The sequence below is a fragment of the Sciurus vulgaris genome (genome assembly GCF_902686455.1).
Source record: "Sciurus vulgaris genome assembly, chromosome: 9".
NCBI classification, from domain to species: Eukaryota; Metazoa; Chordata; class Mammalia; order Rodentia; family Sciuridae; genus Sciurus; species Sciurus vulgaris.
In genome coordinates, this window is record NC_136469.1 from 62,501,219 (window position 1) to 62,517,147 (window position 15,929).

Sequence of the window (15,929 nt, forward strand, 5' to 3'; positions counted from 1 at the left end):
TAACTGGGTCAAAAGGTGGGTCCATTCCAGGTTTTCTGAGGATTCTCCACATTTTCTTCCACAGTGGATGCACCAAATTGCAACTCCAAAGCTTTTTCTCAGCAAAGTTTACAATCAATAATGTGAAAAGAGAGCCTACAGAGTGGGAGAAAATCTTTTCCACACACACTTCAGATAGAACTCTAATCTCCAAAATTTATAAAGAACTTACAAAAGTTTACACAAAAATACAAAGAACCCAATCAATAAATAGACCAAGGAACTAGACGGACACTTTACAGAAGATATACAGGCAATTAATAAATATATGAAAAAGTGTTCAACATCTCTAGTAATTAGAGAAATGCAAATTAAAACAACTCTAAGATTTCATCTTACTCCAATTAGAATGACTATTATCAAGAACACAAACAATAATAGATGTTGGTGTGGATGTGGGTAAAAAGGCACACTTTTACCTTGCTGGTGGAGTTGCAAATTGGAGCAGCCACTCTGGAAAGCAGTGTGGAGAATCTCCTTTTGACCCAGGTTTGTTCTTAAGTCTATGATTTTCCATATAAATTTTACCAGTTTGTCAACTTAAAGAAAAAGAATAAAAAGTAAGTTTTAGGAATTTTAAATACAGGTCATGTTAAATATATCAGATTAATTGATTATTTTGACACCTTTGTGTAGTGAGTCTTTTGGTTCATATTATTTTTTCACTGACAATGTGGCTTTTATTTTTAAAAAATTGATTTGTAAAATCTCCATTCGCTCTTAGGTAAGTCATAAAAATCAAACTTATGGTCCTCAAATGCTCCTAATGTATTATTAACTAACCTAAATCTCCCCAAATTTCTCTAATAGAGTATTTTAAAAAATTGCTTATATTACCATTCACGTCCAAATATGGTTCCTTTACCACACACTCTCACAAAGAAGACCTGAAACTGCTCTTAAGTTGTTTTGCTCATGATACCATGCTACATGAGATCTATCTTGCCTGGTTTGCTTCTACCAATTAAATTCACATTTGTCTATACCAGGCAATTGTTCCCCTGCTTTTTTTCAACCTGCCAATCCAAGCTGCCACTAGACACGGTTTCACGTGATTCCTGGAGCTGCTTTCCACGGCTGGTGTGGTTACCAGCACCCTTCCACTCCAGGCCCACAAAACTACTGCCTGCTCCTGCCAAACTACAGCATGTGCAAGGTGTATCTGGGAAGAGTCTAAACATGATTCCTGAATAGATAGTCTCAAACACCCAGGTATAAGGGCTACTCAGTCATTGGATTCGCCAAGAAAGGCCTCTTTCCTTCTGTGTTCTGCTTAGAGTGACCAGTAGGGCTACTTGCATCAGGAAGTAAGGGTATTGTGTGAGTACTTCTCAGCCATAGCTCTGTCCCCTATTCCTACTAGGAACAAGATGCTTCAGGATGGCTTGAATTAAATTAATTCTAAGAGTCATCAGGTATTAAAAAACAAGGAAAGCGCTACTTGCCTGATAGTAGGAAATTCAGGTGCATATGCTTAACTCATTCTTCTGTTAAGTTTTTTTCTTTCTCTATGGCTCAATGTCTTAGTAATTTGGCTTTTGTCACCTTTACCTGTGCTTCTATTTAGGCCTCTATATTTGCTACCAGATCACTTGTCCACATCTAACCGAACAGTGGGTGTGCTTAGAATCCCTTCATTAGTCTTCTAAAAATTATAATATGTGAAATACAGCGTGGCTCTGTATGTTTGTTTTATCTATTGTGAATAGAACTGAGAGAATCAATAAGTCTTTGTGTGTGTGAATATGCATAAATGAATGTTTTTATTTCTCTTGAATAAATTCCAAGGAGTCAGGCTGGGGATATAGCTCAGTTGGTAAGGTGCTTGCCTAGCAACCATAAGACCCTGGGTTCAATACCCAGCACTGTAAAAATAAAAAAAGAAAAAAGAAAAAAAAAAATTCCAAGAAGTCAGTGTATTGTGGTTTATGGTTAAATGTGTATTTTGCATTTTTAGAAACTACTAAAAAACTTTAAAAAGTGGTTTTTATATTTTTACATGTTCAAGATGATTGTATGAAATTTCCAATTGCTTCATATCCACATCAACACATGGTACTGTCAATGTTTTTCTTTTAGCCATTCTAATACAAGAGTGTATCAGTTTGATTTGCATTTCACTTATGAAATGATGGCATCTTTAAATAAATTTACTACTTATTCAAATATTTTCTTTTGTGATTTCTTTTCAAATCTCTTTTTTTAAAATACATGTATGCATTTTTAGAAACTATTATGTTTAAATTAATCTATGTATATTTATTTCCTCAAATAGTTTTCATTTCTTTATGGTAAAAACCAGCATTTACATTTCTTTTTTCTAGATTTTTGAAATACATAGTAGTTATCATCCAAATAGTCATGTCCATTTTAATTGACTTGCTGTCTTATTTTTATCACCAATGTTGTGGCCAAAGGCCTGGATCCCAACACTTCAAGCCCTACCAACACCACAAGAAATGGAAAAAGCACTGGTGAAGTAGGAAAGAAATCTTTATTCTTAGTACGAACCCACCAGGAAGACAGATTTAAGGGCTCTTTTCAAAGTGGTGGTAATAGATTTGGGATTATGCAGGGAAAGTATGAAGGCAAGAGGAAAGGGAGTCAGGTCTTGAGCCAGGTGATCATTTTCCCAAGACTAATTACACAGAGACTTATTGGTGCCAATAAGTATTGTTGCTGCTTGGAGGGGAGTTTAAATTTCTATTGCATGTCATTTATCAGACCTGTGATCCTGGAATATAAAACAAGCTGAGGAATAGAATAATTCAGAAAAGAACAAAAGAACAGGTCAGAGAGAGAAAATAAAGTCAGTTTTGTTTAATGATTGGCCACTGCTTTATTATTAGAGAATTAGAAATTCTCTTTATTTAATCTTCATATCACATTGATCCTAATAAATTGTTTTAGCACTATGATGGACAAATCATTTTCCAAATAGTTGCTGCATGTACATCTGTTCTCACATTATATTGTTTGCCTTTTGGATTTTATTTTCTACCCCATCTCCATTTATTTTTAAGGATTTAAAAAAATTTAGCTGACCAAGATTGAATATATTTAAAGTGTACAAAACAATGATTTGATACATGTACACGTTATATAGTGATTTCCATAATCAAATTAATTAAGACACCCATCACCACTCATGGTGTGCACTGGATCCCCAGAATTTGAACTCTCTGGGAGTCTTCTGAAGAGTTTAAAGTTTTAATTCTTTTGAAGTTCATTTTTTTTTCAATTTTTCTTTTGTGGATTTTGCCTTTTGTGTTGTATCAAAGAAAATATTGACTCATCCAAGTCACAAACATTTTTCCACTATAAGTTTTATATTTCTACCATATACCATTATTTATATAATGAACATACAGTCAACTTTTGTTCATTTTTGTTTTTTGTGTGGTGAGGCTTCATGTTTACTTTTTCTACATGAATATCCAGTGTTCTAATACCATTTTTAAAAAGACATTTCTTGTATTAGGAGACTGATAAGTGTCATCAATAGAACATGAATGTTACTTTTCTGGTAAATTTATTATTCTGTTCCATTGATTCATTGATACATCTCTATTTTTACTAAGGTCATGCTAATTTGTTTCCTCTAGTTTTACAGCAATTATTGAAATTAGGTAATGTATGTCTTCTAATGGCTAGAATGTCTAGTATAAGAATGAGTCATAGTAGTGAAGTCAGACAGCTTGGCTTTATTGTAATCCTAGGGGGAATATGTTAAATATTTACCATTAATTATGAAGTTATTTATAAATTTCTCAGAAGTATATCTTATTAGTTTGCAGAAATTTTATCTGTATGTAGTTAAAAGTTTAAAAGTTGCCTAATGATGAATTTTGTCAAATGTACTTATGTATCTATTAAAATATTTATGCTTTTTCTTTATATTGTGAATATGGCAATTTTCAGTTATTGAATTGTCAATGTTAAAAAAAACTTACATTACTTACTGAAATAAATACACTTGGTTATGATATATTGGCCTTTTATGTACTACTGGATATGACTTATTATCTTGTTGAGAATTTTTGTTTACATATTCATGAAAGATACTGGTATTTTTTAAAAAATTTTTCAGTTGTAGATGGACACAATACCTTTATTTTATTTTATTCATTTTATGTGGTGCTGGGGATCGAACCCAGAGCCTTACATGTGCAAAGCAAGTGCTTTACCACTAAGCCACAATTCCAGCCCCAGGTCTTTTGTTTTTATTCAAATGGTCAGCTGAATTTGGTATCAGGCAAACATTGACTTTATCAAGTGAGTTGAGAATTATGTCTTCCTCTTTCTGAGTTTCTGTAGAATTGGTATTTATTACCTTACATGGTAGAATTCATTAGGGTTGCCAACTAAGTCTGGTCTACTCTTGTTTAGAACATTTAAAACACTTTATGGTCTTAAAACTGATGGAATTGCAAGGTTGTGTCCTTCATGATAATATATTTTTTAAAATAAAGGAAAAATTTTGTTTAATTTTATTTATGAACAATGTTTCCCTTTTATATTTAAATTTATAAGAGTATTTCCAATAGAAGCATTTTCTGCTTGAATTTGTTTTTTCCTTCTAAAAATATACAAACTCCTAGAAGGTAGGGATAATGCCTATTTGTTTTTATTTTGTAGTGCTTAATATAGGGGCTTGTGCAATAGTATTCAGTACTATAGATGTTTATTTAAATGAGCAAGTAAATAAATGAAGGAAATGTCAATGATAAAATTCATACTTCTTCCACTTATCTACCTAAGTCACAGCTTTCTCATCCATAACATGAAAAAATGCATATGCATAATATTCGAGCCTCAGTCAGCTTTGAAATCCTTTGCAAAATATTTATGCCCCAATAGTTTGGATGTAAGAAAAGGAGAATCCAATAGCAATGATTCTTTCAGGTGTACCTCAAAGTCTTTCATATATACACATCTTTTATATATCCTTTTTATCCTTTTCAGGCAAGTTTTAAAATTATTAATATCTGCAAATGTGTAAGATATTTTGGACCTGTAGCAATTTTTAATTCTGTGCTTTAATCATAAAGTTTTGTCATAAAAGGGACTAAGAGACAAGCTAATCAAGCCCCATCAGTGTGCAAAACAATTAATTGAGTCTCAGGAAAATAGATACCTCTTGCTAAAGTCTTTGAGCAACAAAGGAGAAAGGCTACTAAAGGTGAAAAGAGAACTAAGGTAATTGAAGTTTTTCTCTTCCTCTCTCACTCTCGCTTATCCTCCAAAGCAGAGATATTAAGATTATTAAGACTAAAAGAGATTTATAAAATAACTTATAGTATCCTTAAAAGTATAAAGATATCAATCAATGTAAAACTTTTAAAACCAGGTCAAGGATTCCCTTCCCTCTGTGGTTTTTCTGCAGTTTAGATTAAAAAAAAAATGTGTTTTATAATAAGTACTTCTTTAAAATATTACTTATCCCAGTGCCAATCCCAAGGCTTCAAGGAACCCATATTTCTTACAAATAATCCCACAATGAAGCTGAAATTGCCTCATGCTTTGATTTCAGGCATGTGTATGTACACCACACATATATGTAATTCTTATTTAAAAGAAAAGCTGTTTTAGGGAGCACATTTTCAAGATTGCTTGAATCAGTGTTTTTCTAGATTAGAATCCTAATTGGCTTCAAATAAATGTAATATTCTTTGTTATTAAAAAATTTCGTTTTATATTCCTAAAGTAAAAACTAACCTCCCTTCTTCGAGTCATATTGTTTTTTTTACAATTAGTACATCTATTTATCTGTTTCTTTCATTTCTGTAATGGAAGGCAAATAGATACTGCTAACCTACCCATACCTTTCTACATGGACTCATTTTCTAAAATACATTTATTTAAGTCCTTCCATGATTAATTGAATAATCTTGATATGGTTTACTTCATAAAGTGAAACTAAAAAGGCTGTCCCTCAGTTATCCAGTAACTAACTATGTGCTATTCTGAAACTAGGTCTTTAGTTTCCAGAAATGGGTAGGAATAATTGAAGAAGCAGCTGTTCCCTGTGAAGGGGAGAAGCCTAACAGTGGTACACTGATAATATTGGTGGGAGACAATTAAATTGTTCAATTTGTGTCCATTTAGAATCTTGCCTATCCTTAATATCATCTGACAATGCTTTTAGTGGTGTCACCTGCTAATTGAGAGTGCTTGGAGAAAAATAAAAACTGACAAAACATCTTTTTAGTTTAATAGAGTTATTACGTGCCTGAGAAATAGAAACAGACAGGGAAGGTAGAAGAAAATGAAAGGGGAAGGATCCATTGAGTCTTAAAGTCTACTTATATTAAACATATAATTCTAATGTTTCCGATTTTTCTACAAAGAGAATTTCAAAACGTGCAGCACTAGCTTTTGATTATTGAAATGATTTTCTTAATCTTCAGCTTAAAATAGTTGATGGGTAATATTCGTAGGACTTAGACTGTCTTTGGGAAATCTTCTCATAATGTATAGGTATAACTGTTCTGTGACAAATTACAATTAAAATGGAGAAGGAAGAGATGGAAAAGAAATAGCTAAATTGTGAATAATATAAGGAGATTATTTTAATGCATAAATTGCTATAGACTTCTGTTAATGCTAGAAATAAAAATTATTTGATCATACTTTGAAATATTTAACCATGTTTCATTGTTTGAACTCAGTTTTCATTGGGCTTAAGTTGAAATTTAATCAATAAAATAGGTCCCTTTAGAAGGTACATTAATGCTTTACATCAACAGTAAATTAATAGTAAGTAAATTCCATATTGATAGAGGAATGCTTACAGGAATGCAGATGAGATAGTGAGAGGCCAAGTCCGAGCTGATTCAGATAGCTTTGCTCCATGCATTTGCCTCTCACCAAAAGAGTATGCTGCCTCTCATATTGCAGAAATATTCAACATTACAACTCTTGGAATGCATTGCCAACAATTCCCTTCAGAGGACTTATTATCTTTGGTTCTGCATGTGTTTGTGGATCTAAATTATCGTTCCTATGTCTCAAAATCTACCATCTGGAATGTGAAAGAAAAGACTGAACAATTCAGATGTTCAGTCATTTCATTGTTCCTTAATCATCTATAGGAAGGGGAGAAGACAATTGCTGACAATAAACTATAATCAATTTATTCTAGCTTAATAATTACCAAATTTAAAAATTGTGCCTTAAAACTAATATTTGAGACATATTTTTCATTTTAGCTAGATGTATCCTCAATTTGTAAAATTAACCCTGAGTGAAATATGTATATCAAATCAATACTGCATGAAAACAAATACATTGCTAGAAATACAGGAGCCCAGGAGATAGTAATTAATTAGGAAATTAATGCGATTACTTTTAGTGACTTAAGGACAATGTTAAAAATTATATTTCTATGCTGAGGAAAAATACATTTTAGAACTTTAATAATAAAGTGTAGATAAAATTTTATTTTAACTTAATTTAGAAAGATAGACCATTGAAAAATAAATTTGCTGGTGTTCTATGGCAAAAGAAAATGAACACGAATCAGTATTTTAAGAAGGTAGAGAGCACTAGTCACTAAAGAAGTCATACCTAGAGAATATGTTTGGAAGTTTTCTGGAACTGACCAAATTATCTCTCAGAGTTCTTGCTGAAAAATGATTTAAAAAATGAAATAGTGAAGGAAGGCCTTAAAAGAATAAATAATATTGTGTGGGAAGATATTCATAAATAGCTTGCTTCTCCTAATTCTTTCTCAGAGCTTCCATATCTCTTTTATACATGAGATTATGTATAAATTGTCCAATGACTAGTTGGAACTCAAATGAATTAGTTTTTATAGTTGTTTCATCATTTTCAGAGCCCTCTACTGTTTTTATTTAAAATAACAGGTTTAACTGTAGCTGTTTTGTCTCCTGCAAATCAGTTAATTAAAAGATGTTCAATGACTGGTTTACTCTGGTTATTAGATCACTAAGACATTTTTACAGTATTGTTACAGAAACAGCATAGTCTGTCTATGCAACGAAATATTATTTTCTAGCAATTTCTGAAAGCACATCATTAAAAATCATTTGAATTATTTTAAAAAATTATGTGCTGATTTTAAAGCATAATTTGTTATAATTTTTTAATATAAAATTGTGACTGATATTATTCTGCTACTTTATCTAATCTTTACCTTTTCTTTATATTTTTTTCAATTGCTAGGCCAAACTTACTAACTCTGTAAACAAGTTCATAGGAATGTGAACTTGAGTAGTAGCTAAATTTTAGGCATAAGCTACAGAGATAAAACAATTAGGTCCCTCTTCTCTCTTATCCATTTCAGTCTCTGTGAAAATATGGGTCTTCTTTTGGTTATGATCTATCCATTTGATAATGGGTGCTACTGTAATTTATTAGGCCATTACTCATCTTCATTTTGTTTGTTAGCACAATGTGTGGGATGGTGATGGGGGAGAGATTCGATTTAAGGGCAGCAGGGGTTCCTGGGGAGATGGTAGGGCTTCTTTCTCACCTACAGTCTTTCTCTCTGATTTTTTAATTTTTAAAGCTTTTTAAGTTGAATCTTGTGCTAGCAGCCGCATGTTTGAGCATGAATTCCTTGGTTCACAGTGAAATAGCACATCCCTTAGGATAATGCTTTGAAGAGGAGATGACAGTAGTCCTGTTGGTTTGGCTTTGATGCAAATTACAGTCCCTGAATCCTTCAGTTCATGTCACATTCGTGAGTTGTCTTGCCTACATTTTCCTAGGATGAAGAAGAAAACTTATTTTAACCCCAAAGGAAAGATAAAAATACTAAGGTCAGTAAACACTGTTTTTTCTCTCCTATCGGAGTGTATAGAAGCTCTTAAATTGAACTCCATATGTATTTTCAGAAAATACCCTTTTCTGCTGCCCTGGTGAATTCTTTAAAACCTAAAACTTAATTCTGGGTGCCATGACAATGACCGAGAAAAATGTAAATAAAGCATGGATTTAGTCACTAGGCTAATCATGAATATTAATATTGGTTTGACATCACTTTTATGGGATTTAACAGAGAGCTTCTAGCAAAGTAACTGACAAATACTTCAGAAGTTTAAATAAAGTGAGTGGCAAAGGGCTTCTTGGCTGAAATGCTGCATCCATTCCCATCCATTTTTCCTCTTTTGTTTTTCTATTGTAGAGAATGTAGATTCTAAGCACTTAGTTTCCCAGCATATAGCAAGGTTAATGGTCAGATAACTTTCTGGTAAGTGAGGCGTAAGTAAAATTCACTCAATGGTTTCTAGGAAAACTTTACATTTCCTTATAAAATGGATAGACTGAAGGTTTGTTTGCCCAATTCATATGTTGAAATCCTGACTCCCAAAGTAATGCTATTAGGCAGTAGAAACATTAGGGGGTGGACGGTTTTAAGAGTGAAGTCCTCATGATTGGAATTAATGTCCTTATAGAAGACCCCAGGAAGTTAGTTACCTGCTTCCTTCATGGAAGACACAGAGAAAAGGTAACATCTATAAGGAAACAGACCCTCAACAGACACTAAAACTGCTGGTGCCTTGATTTTAGACTCTCTAGCCTCTAGCAATAAATGGGGTTTGGTTAAAAGTCACCCACTTTATATTATAGTAATCTAAGTTCACTAAGGCAACTCTACTATTAGTCACAGGAGCTGGGTGACAGGGTAATGGCAGTTGCACTGGTAGTGAGAATTCACTGAGACAAAGAGGAACAGAGGAGAGTTTGTTAGCTGGAGACCTGCTGCAGTGGTGCAGCAGGGACATGACAATGATGTCTGCCCAAGGACTCGGAGGGGGTCTGGGCTTCCATGGGCTTTTGCGTTCTTTGTTTGCCTTCAGTGGACTTTTTGCTAGGAGTGGTTAATACTAAATGGGGGATGACTGACAGATTCCTGTGCTTAGATATTACATATGCACCAAATGCTCATGCCTGGGTTTTACATTAGATGCATGAAATGTAAGTACTATGCATGGGGTCTTTTTGAAGAGGGTCTTTCCCTTCTTAGGTTACTAGAGTGTGAACATGCACCTCTGGATGGTTAGGCAATCTTTTGAAAAACAGCATCTGTTTACTCCTCAGGGAAATTTACTCTTCTGATAACTGCAAGGGGCAGGATGAAAGCGAGGTCCTTAGGCTTGTGTGGGCTCTGCTAATCAAGATGGGGTGGGGCCCTGGGACAGGGTCCCTGATTTATCCTGCCCCCTTCTTCTTCCGTCCTTTTATACTTTTGATCGCATGTGGTAGTTGAAATTTTAGGATCCATTGTCTAATCACAAAAGAAAGACTAAAAGAACATAACAGAAAGCCTGTATCAATATGTGTTGTAGACCTGGAGATGTGCCACCCACAAGTCCCTTCAAAGAAGGAATGGTTGAGAGCTATAAAGAAAGGAGCAAGCAGACGGCCTTTAACTAGCCCTTCAGGGTTTAACTCAGTACTTAGAGCTGCATGAAGTAAGGCTATACTCTTTGAGGTAGAGTTTTTACCCTGTAGTGGACAAGGCCATTTCAGGTCAATAAGGTCACTATGATGGATTTTGCTCACTTCAGAGAGTACTACCAAGGAGGGTAAGGTTTTGTTTGTTGTGTGCTGCAGTTTAGTCTGACCCAGTAGTGTTTATTCCCACTGTTCCTCATAGATGTAAATCCCCACTAAGCATCTTACACCCCAAACTGTGCCTCAGCATCTCTTTGAGAAAACCCAACTTGTAATAAGACAAAAAAAAAAAAAAAAAAAAAGATAATCATCTACTTCCAAATGATTTGGTAGATGAGAAAAAAATTTATTCAAACCACAGTTACTTGCAAAGTTTACAGGTTCGTAGTGTCAAATCACTCCTGTTCTGGTGTGATAGTTCCATAATTTTCTTCTTTTATTTAATTTTCACATGGAAGTAGAAGCATTTTTTTTTTTTATCTTAGAGTTTTAGAAAGAACATCAAACACCATTTGCTGCAAATTCCTTAATATACTAATAAGAAATCTAAGGCCCAGAAATACAGATACACCTTTAAGTAAGTCCCAGTCAAAAGGAAAATAAAGAGGTTATAGCAAACAAGTCATTTACTGATTCATTCATTTTTAGTATATTGCAACTTCATCAGTGTTTTCCCAGATTTTCAACTGTGATCTAGAGAAGTTGTTCTCAAGTGTAACTTTAAACTAAAGCATCAACATCGCCCAAGAACTTGTTAGAAATTACAAATGTTCAGGTCTTATCATAGACATATTGAGTAAAAAATTCTATCAGGGAGGAAGTAAATCCTAATAATCTGTATTTTTAAAAGAACTCCTAGTGATTCTGATGCATGGTGAAGTTAGAGAAAGATCTACTGCTGATAGGAGAAGCCAAGAGAATTAGGCTCTAATCCCAGATCACCTGCAGAATGTTGACATGATACTGCTGCATCCCTGATTCTTAGTTTACTTACTGGTTAAAAGAAAAGTGTCAAAACCAGGTGTGAGGGTACCCACGCGTTATCCGAGAGACTCTGAAGATTGAGGCAGGAGGATTGCAAGTTTGAGGCCATTCCCAGTGCTTAGCTAAAGCCTAGCAACTTAGTGAGACCCTATTTCAAAATAAAAAAATAAAAGGGGCTAGATTCAGTGGCTGAAACCAGGTTCAATCCCTGGTACCAAAAAAAAGAAAAAAAAAAAAAAAAAAAACCAAATTAATGTTTTCAAAACGTTTTGATGGCAATGGAGTGGTATCAGTAAGCGTTCTTCAGAGAAACAGAACTGTTTGATGTGTGTGCGCTCCTGTGTGTGTGTGATTGTGTGTATATAGAATGTTTAAGAAACTGATGATTGTGGAAGCTAGAAAATCCAATATCTATATAGTGGATAGGCAGGAATGGCTGATGTTGCATCTCAAGACCTAAGGCAATCTAGAAGATATCTCTCTTCCTCAGGAGAAGGGACCTCAGACTGTTTGCTCTTAAGACTTTCCACTGATTAAATGAGGTTCACTCACATTGTAGAGAATAATCTGCTTTATTCAAAGTGTATTAATTTCAGTGTTAATCTCACTTAAAAAATATCTTCCCAGCAACATCTAGATCAGTGTTTGATCAAATCATTATCTGAATACAAGGCTTGACCAAATTAACACCCCATAATTAACCAACCCAGGATCCTTTGTTTTAATGAATCAATCATCGATCTGCAGTATAGTATATAAAGCAAGTAAAGGCTCCATGGTGAAGGCAGCACAGTTCTCTGATATTTCTTACAATCAACATCTCCTTACTCCCCACACCATTGCTTCCCATTAGTAGACTAGTGACCCTGCAAAACCCACATAGATTTATCAATGCCCCATTTAAAAACCACATTGATACCTAGATGTGGTTCCTTCCATCTTTCAGGCACCAATTGATAAAGGAAGATATTCCAGGAAAGAACCTGAACACATTTCCTTTAGTTTAATTTTTTTAAAAAAATCTAATTAATTTGTTACTTGACAAAAAATATAACGAGCCCACATTTATTGATGCTTCCCCACTTAGTAGCATGTTTATTAAACAAAGCGATTATCAGCTGGTCACCTACTTTATTCATAGTTCTTTCTCTCTGATAAATGTTTCAAAAACTCATTTTATAAAAATATAGTAAAGGCAATTTTTCATTCAGTTCATGAATGAGTTTTTATAGATTTCAAACAAATGGAATAAGAATCAGTAAAATTTCAGTGTAATAATATGACAGTTCTTCATAGTATGGAAAATGCCAGTGTTACAAACCGTTAAGTTAAAGCAAGTGCTCCAGATACAGGAATAAGTCACTATGGGATTGAGCAGTAATGATTTCAGAAATAAAACCCTTTAGTACTTTCATTTTAAAATCATTTTGTCTGTTTTATCTAAACTAATCCAAAAGGGACATCAAAGTATCTGAGTGCCCATATGAAGAGAAAATTCTTTGTCACTGCCTTTCACACGAAACTCTAAAGCACTATGGAGGTTAATCAAGAATTAAAAACTGAATTCAAATTAATCACATTCTTTTTGAAACTTATTTTAGTATAGTAAAAATTGCTTTGTTTGTAGATGATTTTTTAAATTAAAAACTTGTTAAAGCTTGTTCAGTGATGAAGTTAATGTTCTGCCACAAACTTTCCTGTGTTCAACCTGTGTTCTCTGAGTGATGTACCTATGGACATTTCGTATGTTATCTCTAGCCATGTTATGTGTTCTTTCCTTTTATTGTAGGCAAAGACACAGAAATACAGAGATCATATGATGTTACATCACAAGTTTTCCTATGGAGTTTCTGGGCCTGGTTTTGTCAAATAACAATGATATGAGTGAAAAAAAATTACACCTCGGAGGCACAGGGGACCTTGAAGAAAGGGATTGTTGGGAGGAACAAATGAATCATTGCTTTGAACTCCAGGGCCGTGGATAGCCAGATTGTCCTTTTGAGTTCCCTTCAGTACAAGAGTGCTGAAAGATAGCCTGAAGGTGGCCACTATTAATGGGGCATATTCCATGCTTGGAGTGGATGTTATGAGTTCCATAGCTTTAAGTTCAGCTGCCTGCTTCCCTGGGGCTAAAGACATACCAGTGCACCTAAATAGCCTTGAGGTGCCAGCTGCCTGAGGAGAAATTACTGTACAAGTGATTTGTCCCAATCAGGCCAGTGTCCGTCCCAACAGCCTCTCATTTCTTGTTTACCTTGAAGAACCCTTCCTCACTATGAATTCCTTTGGTGTGTTTCACTATAAATAAAGCATTCGTGGGCTTTTTCCATTTGTTAGAATCAGACCCATCAGGTCTTTTCCACCCGTCAAGCCCCCACTTTCAAAATATATTTTTGTGTCCTTAGTTCTATTTCTTTTTTTTATTGTAAACAAATGGGATACATGTTGTTTCTCTGTTTGTACATGGTATAAAGGCATACCATTTGTGTAATCATAAATTTCCATAGGGTATTGTTATTTGATTCATTCTGTTATTTTTTCCCTTCCCCCTACCCCTCCCACCCCTCTTTTCCCTCTATACAGACCTTCCTTCCTCCATTCTTGCCCCCCTCCCTAACCCTAACTCTAACCCTAACACTAACCCCTCCCTCCCCCCATTATGTGTCCTCATCCACTTATTAGTGATATCATTCGACCTTTGGTTTTTTGAGATTGACTTATCTCACTTAGCATGATATTCTCCAATTTCATCCATTTGCCTGCAAATGCCATAATTTTATCATTCTTTATGGCTGAGTAATATTCCATTGTATATATATACCACAGTTTCTTTATCCATTCATCAATTGAAGAACCTCTAGGTTGGTTCCACAATCTGGCTATTGTGAATTGAGCAGCTATGAACATTGATGTGGCTGTATCTCTGTAGTATGCTGATTTTAAGTCCTTTGGGTATAGGCCAAGGAGTGGGATAGCTGGGTCGAATGGTGGTTCCATTCCAAGTTTTCTAAGGAATCTCCACACTGCTTTCCAGAGTGGCTGCACTAATTTGCAGCCCCACCAGCAATGTATGAGTGTACCTTTCTCCCCACATCCTCACCAACACCTGTTGTTGCTTGTATTTTTGATAATCGCCATTCTAATTGGGGTGAGATGGAATCTTAGGGTGGTTTTGATTTGCATTTCTCTTATTACTAGATATGTTGAACATTTTTCCATATGTTTATTGATTGCTTGTAGATCTTCTTCTGTGAAGTGTCTGTTCATTTCCTTAGCCCATTTGTCCATTGGATTATTTGCATTCTTGGTGTAGAGTTTTTTGAGTTCTTTATAGATTCTGGAGATTAGTGCTGTATCTGAAGAATGATTGGCAAAGATTTTCTCCCACTCTGTAGGCTCTTTCTTCACATTGCTGATAGTTTCCTTTGCTGAGAGAAAGCTTTTTAGTTTGAATCTATCCCAGTTATTGATTCTTGTTTTTATTTCTTGTGCTATGGGAGTCCTGTTGAGGAAGTCTGGTCCTAAGCCGACATGTTGAAGATCTGGACCTACTTTTTCTTCTATAATTTGCAGGGTCTCTGGTCTGATTCCGAGGTCCTTAATCCATTTTGAGTTGAGTTTCATGCATGGTGAGAGATATGGGTTTAGTTTCATTCTGTTGCATATGGATTTCCAATTCTCCCAGCACCATTTGTTGAAGAGGCTATCTTTTCTCCATTGCATGTTTTTGGCCCCTTTGTCTAGTATAAGAAAATTGTATTTATTTGGGTTTGCGTCCGTGTCCTCTGTTCTGTACCATTGATCTACCTTTCTATTTTGGTACCAATACCATGCCGTTTTTGTTACTACTGCTTTGTAGTAGAGTTGAAGATCTGGTATTGCGATAACCCCTGTTTCACTCTTCCTGCTAAGGATTGCTTTAGCTATTCTGGGTTTCTTATTCTTCCAGATGAATTTCATAATTGCTTGCTTTATTTCTGTAAGGTATGTAATTGGGGTTTTAATTGGAATTGCATTGAATCTGTATAGCACTTTTGGTAGTATGGCCATTTTGACAATATTAATTCTTCCTATCCAAGAACATGGGAGATCTTTCCATCTTCTAAGATTTCTTTAATTTCTTTCTTTAGTGTACTGTAGTTCTCATTGTAGAGGTCTTTCACCTCTTTTGTGAGATTGATTCCCAAGTATTTTATTTTTTTCAAGGCTATTGTCAATGGGGTAGTTTTCCTGATTGTTCTTTCCAAAGATTCATCACTTATGTATAATATTACTTTTCCAGTCTTTTATTTCCAGCGGATTCATGCCTCTGAGGGTACTTATTCCCTCCCCATGCAGGCTGCAGGTGAGAAGAGATTAAGTGTTAAAATGAGATAAAAGGGATTAGATTAGATCAAGATGGCAAATTGAATAAACCTGTCTCTCACATCTCACCTCAAGTTTCCTTGGAATAACTAAAAATAAAACTTTGAAAGAATAAT